Source organism: Crocodylus siamensis, chromosome 7 (genome assembly GCF_052110815.1).
Source record: "Crocodylus siamensis isolate JL-2025a chromosome 7, ASM5211081v1, whole genome shotgun sequence".
Taxonomy (NCBI): domain Eukaryota; kingdom Metazoa; phylum Chordata; order Crocodylia; family Crocodylidae; genus Crocodylus; species Crocodylus siamensis.
In genome coordinates, this window is record NC_143401.1 from 18,731,758 (window position 1) to 18,749,245 (window position 17,488).

The 17,488-nt window shown below is 44.5% G+C and overlaps 1 long non-coding RNA gene across 2 annotated transcripts in view; it reads right to left on the bottom strand.

Annotated features, from left to right (window-relative positions):
• LOC149859548 (uncharacterized) overlaps positions 1 to 17,488 on the bottom strand; it is a 28,786-nt gene that overhangs the window by 7,711 nt on the left and 3,587 nt on the right. Inside the window, exon 2 of one of the 2 annotated variants that reach the window (XR_016443494.1) lies at positions 6,620 to 6,707. The exons of the other annotated variant lie outside the window; for it this stretch is intronic. This is a non-coding gene — a long non-coding RNA (uncharacterized LOC149859548). The remainder of the gene's footprint in view (positions 1 to 6,619; positions 6,708 to 17,488) is intronic. 2 annotated transcript variants of the gene reach the window in all.

Genomic DNA, 17,488 nt, shown 5'->3' on the forward strand with positions numbered 1-17,488 from the left:
GATTTGGATCACTGTCCCTGATTCGATCTGGCCCACCGGAGCATGGAGCATGCATGGCAGTGAACCTGGAAGTGGACTGGAAATACTTCTGGTCCACTTTCAGGTCCACTGGGAAGCATGCTGGGGGGCCCACCTGTGCCCCCCCGGCTTGGCGATTGGCTGCAGGGGGAACCCAGGTGCCCCTCCCAGACCCAGGAGGCACCAGTCACTGAGTGGGGGGAGGACAGGGGGACCCCCCGTGCACTCCCTGGCAGACCCAGAAGTGGACCTGAAGTGCTTCTGGTCCACTTCTAGGTCCGCTGCCGAGTGTGCTGGGGAGCCCCATGCTCCTGTGGGACGCTCCATCCACCCCAGCATCTCAGCCTTCACGAGCCACACCTGGTACCTTGAGGTATATAGAAAAAACATTTAAAGCTGTGTCTATGTCCGAATCTTTCCAAACGGATTTGGAGGTTTCCAATTCGGTTTGGAGAGATTAAAGCATCTCCCGATTCAATTCAGATTCGGAGATTCGGGCCAAATCTCCGCCGAATCGAATCAGGGACTGAAGCTTTGCACAGCCCTACTACAGCCCTCCTAATCAAGAGCAATAACTTGACCATGAGTTTGCCAGGGAACCGGCTGAGGCTGCATGCTCTCAGTGCATAGTTGTCATGGGTAACTACCCTGGCATCTCATGGGAAGAGCACTCTGCCAAATCTGATCAGTTGCAATGCTTCCTCACAAGCATTGAAGAGCTTTATTTGTCTCAAGAAGTCTATGGACCAACAAGGGGCAAGGCACTGCTGGACCTGGTACTGGCCAAAGGGGATGATCTAGTCAGAACCTGAGAATAAAAGGAAGCTGGGAGACAGTGGCCACAAGCTGATCACTTTCTCTATTCACCACAAAGCTGGCAAGTCAGCAATACGCAAGTCCTCAACTTTAGGAAGGCCAGCTTTCACAAGCTTAGGAGGCTAGTTGTTCAGGCCCTGAGAAACCACAGTCTGGCAGGGAGGAACGTCAGACAAATAGATTCCAACAACTTCCCTAGGCAGCTTGTTCCACTGTCCTCCTGCTTGACAGTAAGGAAATCTTTCCTTTTCTTTGCTATGGTTTGAACCCGCTGCTTCATGATCTCTGTGGCAATGAAGATCAGATCGCTTTCCTTTGGGCGCTTGTACATGTAAGGGGAGTTTAGTCTGGTTGCGTTCTTTGCCTCCTAAACTGAAACTCTGGGTTTTTAACTGAAACCCACCATTTCAATTTAGAGACTTCGATCACTGTTACAGTGAGGGGCATGACCTTTTATTTTCTGCCCCTCGATGGAGCCAATCTGCCTGTGGGTCAAGCAGCCCCTGAGCTTTGGGAGGCCCTGGTCCTTCCCTACACAATGGCAGTACCCCCCAGGGCTGCCCAGGTGGGCTGCTAGCGGGCCAGGTGCTGTTCCAGCTCAGAGGCAACACCTGGCCTGATCCAGCTCTTCCCTGACTCTGAGCTGAAGCAGCACCCAGCCCACTACTGGCCCACCTGGGCAGCCCTGGGGGGCACCGCTTCTGCAGAGGGAAGGACCAGGGCCCCCCACAGCTCAGGGGTCACTTGGCCTGCTGGCAGCTCCGCCACCTCGGGAAAGGTGGGTAGGCTCTGCCAAAAAAGGGGGCGGGGACCAGACCCCTGGCTGCTTCTGCCTTCAACAGCCGCCTGCTGAAGGCAAAAGCAGCAAGAGGCCTGATCCTTTTCTTCTGTGGAGCCTGCCTGCCTCTCCCATGGCTGGAGAGGAGAGCGGGGGGCGAGCTGACTAATAGCTACAACTCACTGTTACAAACTAAACTACATCTGGATGTAGTTTAGTTTGCAATGATGCAAACTCATTTAAACCCCCCAAAAGTCCTGCATGTGTACAGCTTGACACCATTAAGCCACACAACATGACATTTTTGTCATATGTGCATGGTAATAGTGTCACATGTACAAGCACTCTTTATGGCCACCTTTCAAATATTCACCATCTAGAAGTGGATTCTTTTACTTATGATCTCTGACTGTCTGGCATTATCTGACCCCACTGAGGACATGAATCAGGATGCCATAACAACCTTTGTTCACCCTTGGATCTACTGGAGGTCCCTCCAACAGAGTTTTTCCATAAGGCTCCCCCAGCAACAGCGAGTCCACTGGCAGAGGGTGCAATGCAAGACACTTTCAGCCATCCATCTGCAGGGAGTAGCAGCAGCAAGGTGGTGGGCAGCTAAGCAAGACCCAGACATTCCTGCTGCAGACTCCAAAGGAAGATCTCCAATTATACTCAGCATCTCTTGGTAGAGCCCCCAAAGAATGGACATCTATGGGCACAGACAGAAGTGACAATTTTCACCTAATCTGGCCCCAGAAAGTGGTCTACAGCCATGGCCAAACAGAAGTGCATGGCTGCAGATCACTTTAAAAGGGCCTGATGCCATGAAAATCTGAACCCTCACTACATGAAGGTTCAGATGAACACACTCCGAAATGGAGCACATCTATCACTTGCAACTGTGGAGCTCTCAACCTGTCACTGTTTTCAGAACATGAGTAGGGAAAGGGAGTGGAGGGATTTTGGTCTAGAGTTTTTTCAGCTGGCACAGGAGGGTGGGTTGGGTGGATTGGAGCCCTGCTGAAGCAGAGAGGAGGGCTTCAATCCACCCACCTCACCCTCCAGCGCTGGCTGGGGAACCCCAAGAATAAGCTTCCTCTGCTCCTTTCCCCCCCACCCCCAATTCTGAAAACAGCATCTGGGCTAGGAGCGGGGAGTGGCATTGTTATGGAGAATCACCAACTCCTGGACCAACAGCTGATATCTGTTAGGCCCAAGGGATTGTTGTAATTTATAGCACTTCCTGCAAAGCACTATGAATTGCAACAGGGAGCTGCTCTTCTGTCTGTGCCCTATGAAAGGATGACTCTTATAGAATAGCAGGCCTCTGCTACCCAGGAACAAGCCATTAGCAGCTCCTGCCTAACAGGCATAGAACCGGTCTGTTTTGTTAGTGTCTTCATCCGGAAGCCGAACTAAGTGACACTGTTGACTTGTCTTCAATCATCTTAGTAGTTGGATTTCTTGGAAAATCTCATTTAGGAACACTACCATGTAGAACATACAGCAGTCTGGTCATTCTGCTGGAGCTGTCAGACAGTGCAGTCCTAGTAAGGAAGACAAGGGCTTGCAACCTGCCCACTGCTCCTCAACTCACTTCAGAGCTCCCATTGGTCAAGCTAAGCCAGTAGTGGGAGTTCCATGACAGCATGGGCCCAGGGTTTCCATGGAAACTGGCCCAGGGCACTGGTAAGGTCCATAACTGGGCAGGGAGCTGCTCTGGGGCTGGAGCTAGGATCTTGCAGTGGTGACAGCATGATTCGGAGCTGGGGCAGAGCTGTGATCTGCTGCTTGCATGCCCCTGCCTGGGGAGTGCAGGCAACATCACAGCTCTGCCCTGGCTCCAGACCACACTGTCACCACCACAAGATTTTAGCCCTGGAGAAGCTCCCCACCCAGCTGCATGCCCTGCCAGGGCTGCTGGGGCCAGTGTCCATGAAAACCCTGGCCCCAGGTTGTCCCTGCCTGCAGCTCCTTGGGTCTCCATGGAAATCAGCCTCAGTGACCGATGCAGAGGCTGGTGGGGAACGGAGTCTGCTGCAGGGCCAATCCAGCCTGTGGGCTAGATTTTGTCTGTCCCTGCTCTAAGCCCTAATGGTGTTTTGATTCTTTTGACCATTGACATGACAGAGGCCATAAAGCCAAAATGGGGCTTGTAGACGTTCCAGGAGACTATTCCAATGCGCTTTAATTACAGTGCATCTGAGCACACTTGATTAAATCAAGTCTGCTGGAGTGTGTAATTAGCTCACTCCAGCCAGTCTCCGTGTCTCATGTATCAGTGTCCCTGTGCTTCAAAATGGCAATGGGGGTGCTTGAACTAAAGCTTGTTCAATGAGCTTTAGTTCAACATGCCCCCACCACAATTTTGAAGCATGGGGACACTGATACACCAGACGCTGCAGGCACTTTAATTACAGCTCCTCTCAGAGTTGCTCTAATTAAAGCATCCCTTTCCCCGACCCCCAGAGCATGGTAGATATACCCAATGACTGTATCTTTTCCAGGCAAATACTGAAGGGCAGATTTTTCTATCTATACAGTAAACAGAGCATCTTTTGTCTCACCTCCACAACTGTGTGCCTTCCTGGGTGCCCCATTCTTCCCCTTAGAGGTGGCTGTACTTTAGTAGTGCTGGATATATTTGGTATTATATAGTTTATGATAGGCTTTGGGAAATGTTTAGGTGAAAGACATCATACAGATGTTGAGTGGCTTTTTCAGCACTGTGGGCTTCTGAATGTCTTCACTTCACAGATTCACAGAAGTTTAGGGCTGGAAGGGACCTCATGAGATCATCAGGTCCAGCCCCCCTGCTCTGGACAAGAAAGACTGGTGGGGTCAAATAACCCCAGCAAGGTGTGCATCCAGTCTCCTTTTGAAGATCTCCAGGGTAGGTGCCTGTATCACTTCCACTGAGAGTCTATTGCAGAGTCTGGTCACACAAACCGTGAAGAAGCTTTTCCTTGTATCTAGTCTGAAACCTTCTTCTAGGAGTTTATGACTGTTGCTCGTGGTTTTCCCCTGGGGCACTTTGGTGAATAGTTGTTCACCGAGCCTCTGATTCTCACTCCTGATATTTTGTAAGCTGCCATCAAATCCCCACAAAGTCTTCCCTTTTCTAGGCTGAACAGTCCCTTATCTGTCAGCCTTTCCTCATATGGCTTGCTCTTCAGGCCTCTAATCATACAAGTGGCTCTTCTCTGGACTCTCTCAAGCTTCTCCACATCCTTCTTGGAGTGTGGCTCCCAGAACTGGATGCAGTACTCCAGCTGCAGCCTCACCAATGCCAAGTAGAGCGGGAGAATAAACTTAGTTTTGCTTGAGATGCCTTGGTTGATGCATGCCAGCGTATTGTTTGCTCTGCTAAATGTAGCATCACACTGGTGGCTCATTTTCATTTTATGGCCAATTATGACCCCCAGGTCTCTTTCGGGTGTAGTGCTTGCTCATGTAGCACCACTGAACCTGTAAGTTTGTTGCAGATTTTCCCTCCTCAGATGGAGCACTTTATACTTTTCAGTGTCGAACAGCATCTGGTTCCGGTCCGCCCATCTAACTAATCTGTCTAGGTTCACTTGGATTGTCAGCCTACCCTGATGCAAGGCCACATTTCCCCACAGCGTAGTGTCACCAGCAAACTTTGCCAGTGTGCTTTTCACCCCCACATCTAGATCATTGATGAAGATGTTGAAAAGCCCTGGTCCAAATACTGAACCCTGGGGGATCCTACTGACTACCTTCCACCAGGTCGACACAGTATTCTGCTAGTATTGTCTGGGTCCGACCCCGCAGCCAGTTGCCAACCCACTTGACCGTTAAATTCTTGAGCCCCTAGTTTTACCTCGAGAACCTCATGGGACACCAAGTTAAAAGCCTTTCTATAGTCCAAGTAAATGACATCAACCTCATCTCCCTTATCCAAGTGGTGAGTAACCTGGTCATAGAAGGAGATGAGGTTAGTCAGACATGATCTACCCGCAACAAAACCATGCTGGCTGTCAGTCAGAATTTTGTCTTCTACTAGCTTATCGCATATGGACTCCTTGAGAAACATTGAGGATTTTTCCTGGGATTGAGGTCAGGCTGATGGACCTGTAGTTCCCTGGGTCCTCTCTCCTCCTCTTCTTGAAGATGGGCACAACACTGGCCCTCTTCCAGTCTTCTGGGACCTCTCCTGAGTGCCATGAATTCTCAAAGAAGTTAACCAGTGGTCCTGCAATAACTTTGGCTAGTTCATTCAGCACTCTCTGATAGAGACTTATAGGAATCCAGCCTCTCTCACTGTTCTTTCACCAGCTCTACATTGACTGTTGGTAGGTGATCATCACTACTGTGACTATTCTGTTTCATATTTGTATTTGGCAGGCTATCACTTTTAGACTGGTGGAATACAAATGTGAAGTACTTGTTCCAGAGTTCAATTTTCTCCTTGGTGTCGGTGATCAAATGTGCAGATGCATTGAGCAGTGGTCCCACATTTCCACTGGTTTTCCTCCAGTTACCTACGTACCTATAGAAGGACTTCTTATTGTCCTTGATTTCAGTTGCTAACCTGAATTTGGTCACTGCCTTTGCTTTTCTAATCTGCCCCCTACAGGTGTGGGCCAATCTTATGCAGTTCTCCGTGTGGCCTATCCCTAGCTTCCATCACTGGTAAGCCTCCCTTTTCTTTTTCAAAAGATCTGCGGCTTCTATTGAGCCAAGATGGCCTCCTGGGGCTTGTGCCACCTTTTTGCATACTGGTATGGATAACTTCTGTGCACCGAAGATCATGTCCTTGAGGAATGACCGTTCTTCATCCACACTCTTTCCTGGTGGTCCATGATCCTGTAGGGCATCACTCACTAAAATCCTTAGCTTATTGAAGTCAGTTTTTTTAAAGTCAAGAATTTGTACCTTACTGACAGATTTCCTGGCCCTACAATGGACAGTGAAAATGATAGGGTCATTTGCTAACGTACTTTCTTTATTAACCATTCAGTGTTTTGGATCAGATTTCCTTACTTTGTGTCATTAATACTACATATCCTCAAATTCTCTGCTACTGGGAACAAGTGCAGTACTGATTGGGCTTCTTGACTGTATTTTCCATCTGTAACAGAAGAAAACTGGGTTGAACATGCTGATCAGTGTCACAGAACTAGTAAAATTAACTTTAATGTCTCATGGGTTCAAAAAGAAAGTTAACAGAAATGTAAAAACTACAGCCATTACAGAATGTGGAGGGTAGGACTACCCACAATGGACACAGGAAGGTCTGGGATTGGTGAGGGGAAAAACTGAAACACTCCAGTGCTATGCATGAGGTGCCAGGGCTGGTGTTGAGGACACACCAAAGTAACCTTTGGGAAAAGAGAATGGACCCTAGAGGGTGCTGGGGACAAGTCAGGTCATTTCCATGGGAAGTAGAAGGCAAGGAGGTGGGTGTTGGAGATACACTGATGCATTCCCATGAGGGCCAGATGAGTAGCTGAGTGTAGCTCTAAGATGTGCCACTCTACAGCTACCGCAAAGCTCTGTTTGGGTCATTAGTGCTTCTTTTAATTTATTTAGCCAATTTTATCGCTGGAAACACTTAGTGATTTACAACCCTTCCTGAGTGCACAAATTAATAAGCCTTCTCCTCACTTCCTCTAGAGACAATTATCATGTGCCCATGATGGGGAATGACTGTGATAAGCCAAGTAAGTGCTATGCTGCGAGGGCTAGACATCAAAATAAATCCTGCAGCCTGACACCACTGCTTAAAATCAAGCACTGATGCCTGAGTTCTGTAAATATAGCATCACGCACATGGGATCTGGTAAGAAAAACACAAATACCCAAGGACTGATCAGTCACAGGAAAAAACACCATAGAGCACAACTGACATACTCACCAGAGATTTTAAGAGTGTAATGTTTTTGTCAGGGTAATAAGAAGAAGCTGTAGATGGCAGGGTTTAAGTGTAGACTTGGGAGTCAGGTGGTCTACTCCCAGCTCTGCCACTGACCAGCTGTGTCCTTGCACAAATCACTTAACATGCCTGGACTATAAGATCTGAGGAGCAGAAACTCTCAATTCTGTCCCTGTACAATGATTAGCATCTCCCAGCTGCAACTGGGACCCTGAAACTCTGCTACGACCAAGAGTTCTTTGACCTGATAGAATGTGGCACAGAAGACTTTCTCTCCATCATCTTTATGGAACTATTTCAAACACTGAGAACGGCTAACATGCCTCCCTCCTTAATCTCCTTTTCTTCAGACTAAATATACCTAGTTCTTTCAACAAAGTTAGAGTGGCCTTTGAATTCAGTCAATACACTAATGTTCCATACCATCAGCTGTACCAACAGCACTATACTACAAAATCCATAGCCAACAGTGCTGGAATCTTTGCAAAGAGATGCCAATGGCTTTTTATTCCAGTACCTTAATAACTCAGTCACTGCTACCACAAAAAGCAACAAGGCGGAGGTCATTATCCTGGTGGTAGTTCTGCCCTTTTACCGAAGAGCAGTTAAGGCAGTCAGCCAGGATGTGGGAGACATGCTCTGAATTAAGCCAAGCATGCATTAGAAACAAGATGAGTGACAAGTAAGTGTAATAAACAACAGAAGAGGAGCAAGGGTGGATTGATGTGGGTAACAGCCAGAGACTGAACTGTTTGAGGAAGGGACCAGCTTTCTGGTCTGAGATTGTACAGCCTCTCATGTAATGTAGTGACTGGGGCTTCTAAGTGGCATTGCACTGAAAGTATTAAATAAGTCCCTGAATACATAGGTTAGCTATGAGCACAGCAAAATGAGCCTAAATCATTTTATGCTGCTTGGCATGTGTCAATGTGATCAGCCTTCAATATATTCAGCTTGAACCCATGAGGTCCTGTAAAGCTCTTCCTCTCCCAGTAAAAATGTGGGCTACAATGCTGGTACCTTTTGTTTGTTGCTGACTCTGGCCCCACTTCCATAAACACTTGACCCAACTGTCCTTCTAGTCATTTGACTTTCCACATTGCTGCCTTGATTTATGAATTGTTGAGTAAGGACATTGTATCGCAATCTCAAAGCACTATACATCTGCTGCAAGAGTGTAGAAGAACCACATCTGAGTGGGTTCCACAAGGGTGAGGAAAGGCTGGCCCTACTCAACCTCTTTGCAGAGGGGCAACCAGCCCATTGTCAACTCTGAACTCATCCATCAGTTCTTCTCCATGTGACTCTTGAGAATTGAACTAAACCAAATGGACCTTCCTCTTCATGTTCCTTCTTCTGGGCTTCCCACAGCTCCCACCTGCTCACTTCCTGTCAGATTTGAAGCGCTATATGGGAGGGATTGTGGCCTGTTTGGCACTGTCTGAATGGCTACTGCTTAACAGCAACAGCAATCTGCATCCTATGACTTCAGCCTTCTCCAGGTACTCACATTCCCAGCTCTCTGACTCCTCTTCCCTGTCAAACTCTCTCAGTGGGAACCCATAACCAGCAGAACTCTTAACTCCAGGAAGCCATCTTTAGCAAGTTCCTATCAGCAGCACTGCCGTAGTCCTATTCCATTGACATGTATGTGTCCCCATCACATCCACTAGGCACCCCTTTTTTGCAACGAGAAGATTTCAAATCCACATGTTGCCTCACAGCCTTTGCTCACACCTTACATATAGTCACATGTGGCAGTCTCTCCTGTGCTGGGTACTATTAGACAGCCTTTGGACATTGCAAGATCTGATCTGGTTCAGATACAGGAAGCCCTGAGCAACAATCCTTCCAATACAATTCTCTTTGAATCCCTTTTCCCCCAAAGTGGTACAGAGACTTGATGATGCTGTCAGATTCAAACTAGTTTGTCAAGAGGACGGTAGGCTAGGAAAGCCAAAGAGACTTACTGTCCTGGTCTAACTGCTGACTGTGCTGCCTTCCCTCGCCCTGCTGATAGACACTACTTTGTGGGAGGCTATTCACTCCAGAGAGACTTTGACATAAATGGAATTCTCTCCCCACCTCTACATCAATCAAAACTTAAACTTATTTGTGAGTATATGATACTTCTTAAATAGAGAAAATAAAAACTGGGTTTAGGAGAGTGCAAATATTTAACAATAAAAAAACACATTAATTTACCCTTTTTCATTTCTACAGAAGGAACCTTAATGGAGTCACATGACTCTTATTCTAAGTGATAAAACACAGGTCATAAAGCACCACTTTATCACTCTGCACAAGCAGTATAAATAACAGCTATTACCCAACCTCACTCCATCTGATAAGCTCAGAGATTTTCTAATATACATTTCTGATTTTTTAAATAATATTCATGATCATTTCCTCCTGAGTGTTATGAGTCTCTGGCTATGTGGCCCTTGAAACCAGAGCCTGGAAGCCCTTGTACAATCTCCCTGATTTATAGCCATGTTGGTTGGGACTGACGCCCTAATGAAATCTGTGACACTGCATTAATGGGGCTGTTTGTTACTGCTGGAGTTCAGCGGCTGGCTGTAGTCTCAGATCTGTGCTCAGGAAGGCACACACAGAGTCTATAAAACCCACGGAGTGGGTCACAAGCCTGCCATACCTGCACACACTAACACAACTGCATGCATAAGCTGTCTGGCAAAGTCTTTGAAACCCATCAAGTGTGCGACTAACACGTCAGAGCTGTGTGTGCAGTGACACAGCTGAGTGTGCAACAAATATTCGAGATCTCTCCATTGTAACACAGCTACACACTCACCAAGTGTGTAATTAACATGCAAGACCTCTATGTTCTGTGGCACAGCTGCACAAAACCAATGAGCATGTGACACGTACTCAGGGTCTTTCCACATAGTGAGTGCATAATTAACATCCTAAATCTATGTGCACAGTAGTAATTCAGCTGCGTAAACATGATGAGTGTGCAGATCTAGAGCAGCTATGTGCACTCTGGTACAAGCAGACACAGTCACACATAACAGAGGACAACAAAGTTATTGGTACTGTGCAGGCTAACACTGAATGCAAAGCAGGTGCGCAGCATACATGCATATTTCTGTTACCCAGTCATCCAGAGTAATTTGCATCTATAGGCTTTCACTTCCAAAGCCACCTAGCTACACAACTCTTAATTCCATGGCTAAATCTTGCCATCAGCTCTGAAAATGTCATCCATGATGCATACAACAAAGATCAACTGTATCAACTGCACAATGAAATATACCTGCAGAAGAGTCTTTTTCCAGTATCAATACATGTGGCATAGAGGTGTCTTACCACTACCCCCAGCTCAGAGAGACAATAACAAGTGAGCAGGAAGACTACTGTTTTTTCCCTTTAAAATGGGGTAGCTTTATGTTGCTTCTTGCTTTAAATACTCATTAGGTACATATTTGCATACCTTTTTCCCAAACAAACATCAAAGCCACACAGCTACTTTTTTGAGGTTTTCCTTGTTTTACTTTTTTTTTCTTTTTAAACCACTTGGGAAATCAAATGCAAAAATCTATGCTGGTGCCAGCCTTTGGCCTCTCAGAAAGTAGGAAGTAACAAAAATAAGTTGATGTTTAACCTTAACTCTGCCCTTGTGGGTTTATACAACGTACCTTTAATTGTGTGGTCACATGCTACTCTTCAACGAATACATTGCAAGTTCTGCCACAAGTTTAAATACATGCATGTACGAACTTTGTTGAACATTGTGCAAAGATATTATTTATTGAATTTTATAGCTGGAAAAAAAAAAGCTCTCTCATTGAAAGTAGCCTTTCTTCAAAATATATGTTGTCATGGGAAAAAAAATCAGCATAGTCAAAATGTTTCATTTTTGCATAACAGTTCTCTTTTTCTCCCTTTACATGTTCACACAAAATATACAGAAATTTGTATTTTGCTGAAAATTCCAGTGTTTGTTCAATTAAACTTTTTGGAAAACATTTTTTAAATAAAGTATTGGGTAAAAACACCACAAAATGAAACTCATACAATTTGAAATGTAAAAACCTTGAAAATGTCAATATTTTTATAAAACTGGCTTTGTCTTTTTCTACCAGATCTGTTAAATTCCAGCATCATAAAGATCCAGTGTTTTTTTTATTGACAGACTATCTGGTAAATTCTCTTCTGTCTACAATATATTTTTTAATGATTTTCCTCAGCACCAACATGTAATACATTTAACCAGATTATTTTTTCTTACACAGACAGTGATGCCTCTTAATAGTAATTTATTGTTGTACAATAATGCACAAACTACGTCTTAGAGAAATACATATAAAGTATTTTAATAACAGAATGTATTTTAATGATTTCTCATTTGACTATGTTTCTTTTCCATACAAGTGTAAATAATTTATATTTTTTCTTGTGACCTATTGTCAAATAGCCCTAATAAATACTACTTTCTTCAGGCATTGGATGTATTTTCTTTAAAATATTATTGAATGAATTATATAATGAGTAAGAATTTATGCATAGAATTTATGTATGTTTGCAAATGATCTAAAAGTAATAAAATATTTCTAATTGTACAAGTTCAAGTAAATTAAAACTGATTTTTCCCCTCATAAACTGACATGCTAGTGTGTGTTGCTAGGTGCAAATTGTTTAACTGTATGATATAGTGAATGAATTTGCAATAGGGTATGTTAAAGACAGATGTAGTCATTGAAAGAGCTGCTGCAGTTGTTATTATTATTATCTGTAGTACAGTAATGCTCAAGGACCCCAGATATCCTGGGAATCTATTGTGTTTTGCACTGTACATTCGCATAGCAAGAAACAGTCCCTACCCTGAAGAGTTTACAGTCTAAACAGGCAAGACAAAAATAAGGGGAATGAAGGATCATTTAACAGATGGAGAACTGAAGCACAGAGACATCAAGTGGCAGTGAATGTTGTCATTTAATTTCCAACCCCTGTAAACTCCAGCACTTTTTTTGCCATGGTGTGCAGTGCTTCTTAGAATGACAGAAAATTAGGGTTGGACGGGACTCAGGAGATCATCTAGTCAAACCCCCTGCGCAAAGCAGGACCAGCCCCAACTAGATAATTCCAACCAAGGCTTTGTCAGCCCAGGCCTTAAAAATCCCAAGGACGGGGACTGCACCACCTCTCTAGGTAACTTGATCCAGGGCTTCACCCTACTAGTGAGAAAGTTGTTTCCCAATATTTAACCTAAACCCCCTTTGCTGCAATTTGAGACCATTGCTCCTTATTCTGTCATCTGTCACCACTGAAAGCAATCCAGCTCCATCCTCTTTGGAACCGCCCTTCAGGTAAAGGCTGCTATCAAATCCCTGTTCAGTCTTCTCTTCTCCAAACTAAATAAATCCAGTTCCCTCAGCCTTTCCTCATAAAGTCATGTGCCCCAGTCCCTGAACCATTTTTGTTGCTTTCTGCTGGACTGTCTCCAACTTGTCCACATCTTTTTTATAGTGGGACCCCAAAACTGAACACAATACTCCAGATGTGGCCTCACCAGTGCTGAAGAGCGGGGACTAATTACTTCCCTCAATCTGCTGGCAATGCTCCTACTAATACTCCTACTAATTCTTCTATACCACATTACACAATGATCTATTATAGGCTTGCTTTCACCTCTGATAGATCCTGGTAAGGAAGAGGTTGAGGACACCTTGTCCATGCCCATGCCCATGCCCTACCTAACAAGTACACTACAAACTGGAAATACAGTGCTCTCAGCTTGTGCTTCTGCACTCAGTCTCAAGTTTTCAGTCTACAGTGTGCCTGAGAGCAGCTGCTGACGAGAAGCCCAGAACACCAACTTCCGCACTTTGAGTACGTCAGCTAGACCAGGGGGTGCAGGTGGGTGGGGTATCCTTGGCCCTGTCCTCAGCAGAATCTGCCACTGGTGTAGACAAACCCTAAATACCGTCTGAGAAAAGGTGTGCACTCATGACATTAAACACTGTATTTTACACCAACAACTCGAACTTGTAGGACAAAATCAGAAATGCAAAGATGAAAAATGAGATTGAATCAGTGAGAAAATGTTAAAGACAATAAGAAGGGGCATTCTCATATGTAAATGGGAAAAATGGGCTGGATAGAATTATCATTAGGTGGACACATAATTGGCTGAATAACCACAAGCAAAGAGTAACTATAAATCGATGGCAGGAGGCAGGAGGTCTCACAGGGGATTCCATAGGGGTCTCTTCTGGGTCTGGTGCTGTTTAACATTTCTATTAATGATGTGGATTCAGGAATAGAGACTTTACTGATCAAGTCTGAAGATGACACAAAATTAGATAGGCTTGCAAACACTTTGGATGATAAGATTAGAATTTAACAAGGATCTTGATTGGAGACTTGGTCTATAGAAGTAACATAAAATTTAACAAAGACATATGCAAGGAGCTACACCTAGGAAGTAAAAACAAATGTGCTGACATAGAAAGGGAGAGAATTAGGGACATTTAGGCTGGAGAAAAGGAGATAAAGGGGAGGTGTGGAACAAGATAACAGTTTCCAAATATCTGAAAAACTACCATAAGAAGAGGGAGAACAATACAGTCCAGGTCACAAGGCAATAGTTTTTAACTGCACCAGAGCAGGTTTAGATTAAATATCAAGAAAAATCTCATAACTGTAGGAACAGCCAGGTGGTGGACCAAGCTGCTCTGGGAAGTTGTGGAATTTCTTTCACTGGATGTTTCCAAGAAGAAGCTGAACAGGCAACTGGGGTGATTCAGAAATAGCACATCCTGCATCTGTATAGGGGGTTGGACTGGATAATCCTGAAGTTGCCTTCCAACTTAATGATTCCACTGTAATAACGGTTTTAGAGGGCCAGAATTAAGGTTATATGTGCAACCTTAACTTTAGTATGATCTTTTTTGTGTGTTTAACTACTCTTACCCACCTTCTGTCTCACTTCAGAATAATATGGCGTACTACTTCTAAGCATCATTATGATTCTTTTAGCATCATTGTTTTGTTTGTTTGGTTTGGTTTCATTGGTGAAGCCACATCTGGAGTACTGTGTTCAGTTCTGGGCCCCCCACTATAGAAAGGATGTGGATAAATTGGAAACAGGCCAGTGGAGGGCAACAAATATGGTGAGGGGGCTGTGACACCTGACTTCTGAGAAGATGCTGAGAAAACTGGGTTTATTTAGTTGGGAGAAGAGAAAACTGAGAGGGGATTTAATAGTAGCCATCAATTACCTGAAGAGGGGGTTTAAAAAAGGATGAATTTAAAGCTGCTGTCAGTGGTGGTAGATGACAGAACATGGAGCAATGCTCTCAAGTTGCAGCAAAGGAAGTTTAGGTTAGATATTAGGAAGAATTTTCTCGCTAGGAGGGTAATAAAACACTGGAACTGGTTACCCAAAGAGGTTGTGGACTCTCCATCCTTGGAGATGGAGACCTGGCCAGACAAAGCTTTGGCTGGGATGATCTAGTTGGGGATGGTCATGCTTTGAGCAGGGGGTAGATGACCTCCTGAGGTCCCATCTGACCCTAATTTTCTAAGATTCTATTTTTCTACAGTGGTGGCTGAAAGCGCCTAATTTAAAGAGAATGTGTGTTAGCTAATCTCATACGTTCATATCCTCATTCTATGTGAAGATCTCAAAGCATTTTACAGTCATTAGTGGATTTAGCTTTGCAGCTGTCCTCTGCTGTAAAGTAAATCCATATCATAACACTTAAGAATAAAGAAACTGAGGCACAACAAGTAAATGATGTGTCTAGGATTATGCAGTGGGTCTGTGGCTGAACCAGGAGTAGAACCCAGATTTCTTCAGTTCCACATCTGTGCATAAAATTTAGCACCATCCCTTCTTCATGCTATAATTACTGCTATTAAAAGATCACTAGGACAGCCCTTCATTGCTTGTCTTTAACTGGTGAATCGTGGTTTTGTAATGCTTATTTAGCTAGCAGAGGAGCTGAGCCCATCTCTTCCAGTCTCAACTCAAGACACTGTCATCAGTCAACCACCTGTCCCTGGGCACCTTCGACTCCTGCTCAACATCTGTGATTCCTATTGATTTCTGTAGGGACATTGACCGGCGTTATTTATATCACTTGTTATCATCAATTACAGCTGGTCAGAAATGACTCCACACATACACAAATGCACGCGCACACACACACAATTTTGACAAAAATATTTTCTGGGCTTGAGGCTTCTGACAAAAAATGGAAATCTCAACTTTCTAGAAAAATTCTTATTTGGCTGAAAAAAACAATTTTCTGTGAACTCCCCCCCCCCAAAAAAAAAAAAAGATCTGATGCAGAAATGTTGATAAGTCCTGGTATTCATGTTACTCTGAGTGTAAACCTTTAGGAATAGGGGCAAACTTTTTATTGGTATGCATTTGTTTGCAATGTATGTGTACATTTGTACACAATGCCCAACACACTGCAGCTCTGATCCATCTCTAAAATTTCTGCCTGCTACTGCAATACAAATGATACTTAATACACATGTTCTTAACATTTTATAGACTTTGAGACACCTCTTGTTAGACTTAGCCCTTGGAAAATGCCAACTCTTGCCTTTCATTTTTTCTTTGACTATGGGAAAATAGTAGAGCAATTCCATGTTTTGGTCAGGAAGACCAAAACAGGCTAGAATATTTTTGACACTCTGGACTCCTATTTAAAATCTCTGGGTTTATCTTGTGAATCATGTGGAGGTGCTAATAGTGGTAATATTATGTAGCACCCCTGTTGAAACTCACAGCCTTACAGTAATACAAGGTGCTTCAGAAGTGCTCAGGTGCTTTCTAAATATTGAATAAATCAGAATCCCTGCCCCAAGGAGCTTAGTTTTACATGCTGTAAAATAGCTACTTGATGTGTCAAAGCACAAGTGCACGTGCTTCAGTTTGGCCATGTGAATAATCCCAGGAACATTTAATAGGACAAACGATTTGTTTAAATTCATGCCTAAATGCTTGGCAGAGCAGAAGTGGGGGAAGGAGGACTAAGCACTATTGTTGTTCTTATTTTAGGTGGGTCTGAAGGCCCCAATTAAGATCATATAGCCCCTAAGTGAGAGCTAGTCTCTGCCCCAGGGAGTTTGCAATCTTCCTGGGGCAGAGCAGGGAGAGAATAAGCAAAGTATGGAAGAGAGATGAGGCACAGAAGTGCAAGGTTCTCTTGCTATGGCCCAGTGTACTACCCTCCACGCTTCTGCTGCTGTGCTACCCATCAGTATGCATAAATGGGCTGGGAGGACAGTACACAGCATATTCCACAGGGTTTCAAGACTCATGCCTAGATAAATTTCCACTCTAACCATGAGTTCACCTGATTTCCATGCTGATGGCCAAGTCTTTAATGTCTGTGTCTCCAGGGCTTTTGCCCTGAAACTTCTCTTGTTGTTTGGTGGTGTTCTTTTTGCTTGCAGCTGCTACAGTGCTCCCCTCCTCTAGTTAATGGCCCATTAACTAGTTCTCTCCATGCGAGGGGTACGGGAGCAGGGAATTGCTGAGTTTTGGAAAATCATCACAATCAGAGAACATTAAAGGGAAAAAAAAACCCAACCAAATCCTTTTTTTTTTCCTCTGGGGGGAGCTATGAGACTGTGCCAGGGTCCCCAGCAGCAGGATCAGGGGTTAGACCCCAGCAATGGCAGGGAAGCAGCAGGGGGAAGGGATCTGTATTTTCTCTGCTTCTTAGATGAGAAATTGACTATGGGGGGAAAAAGAGGAAGACAGGAGTCAGATTGTTAAAGGATTCAATGAGCTGTGCCCAATGTATTCGAAAGGTGCTTAAGCCAGGCAGAGCCAGGCAGAACACACAGCAGAGAAACCACACAGCACAGATACACCCCTGAGCAGAGAGCACACACAGAACACACAGCCATGCTCGCCCCTGAGCGCACAGCACACACCAAGTGCACACACTGTGAAGCAGCAGCACAGTCGTATCATGTTGTGAGTG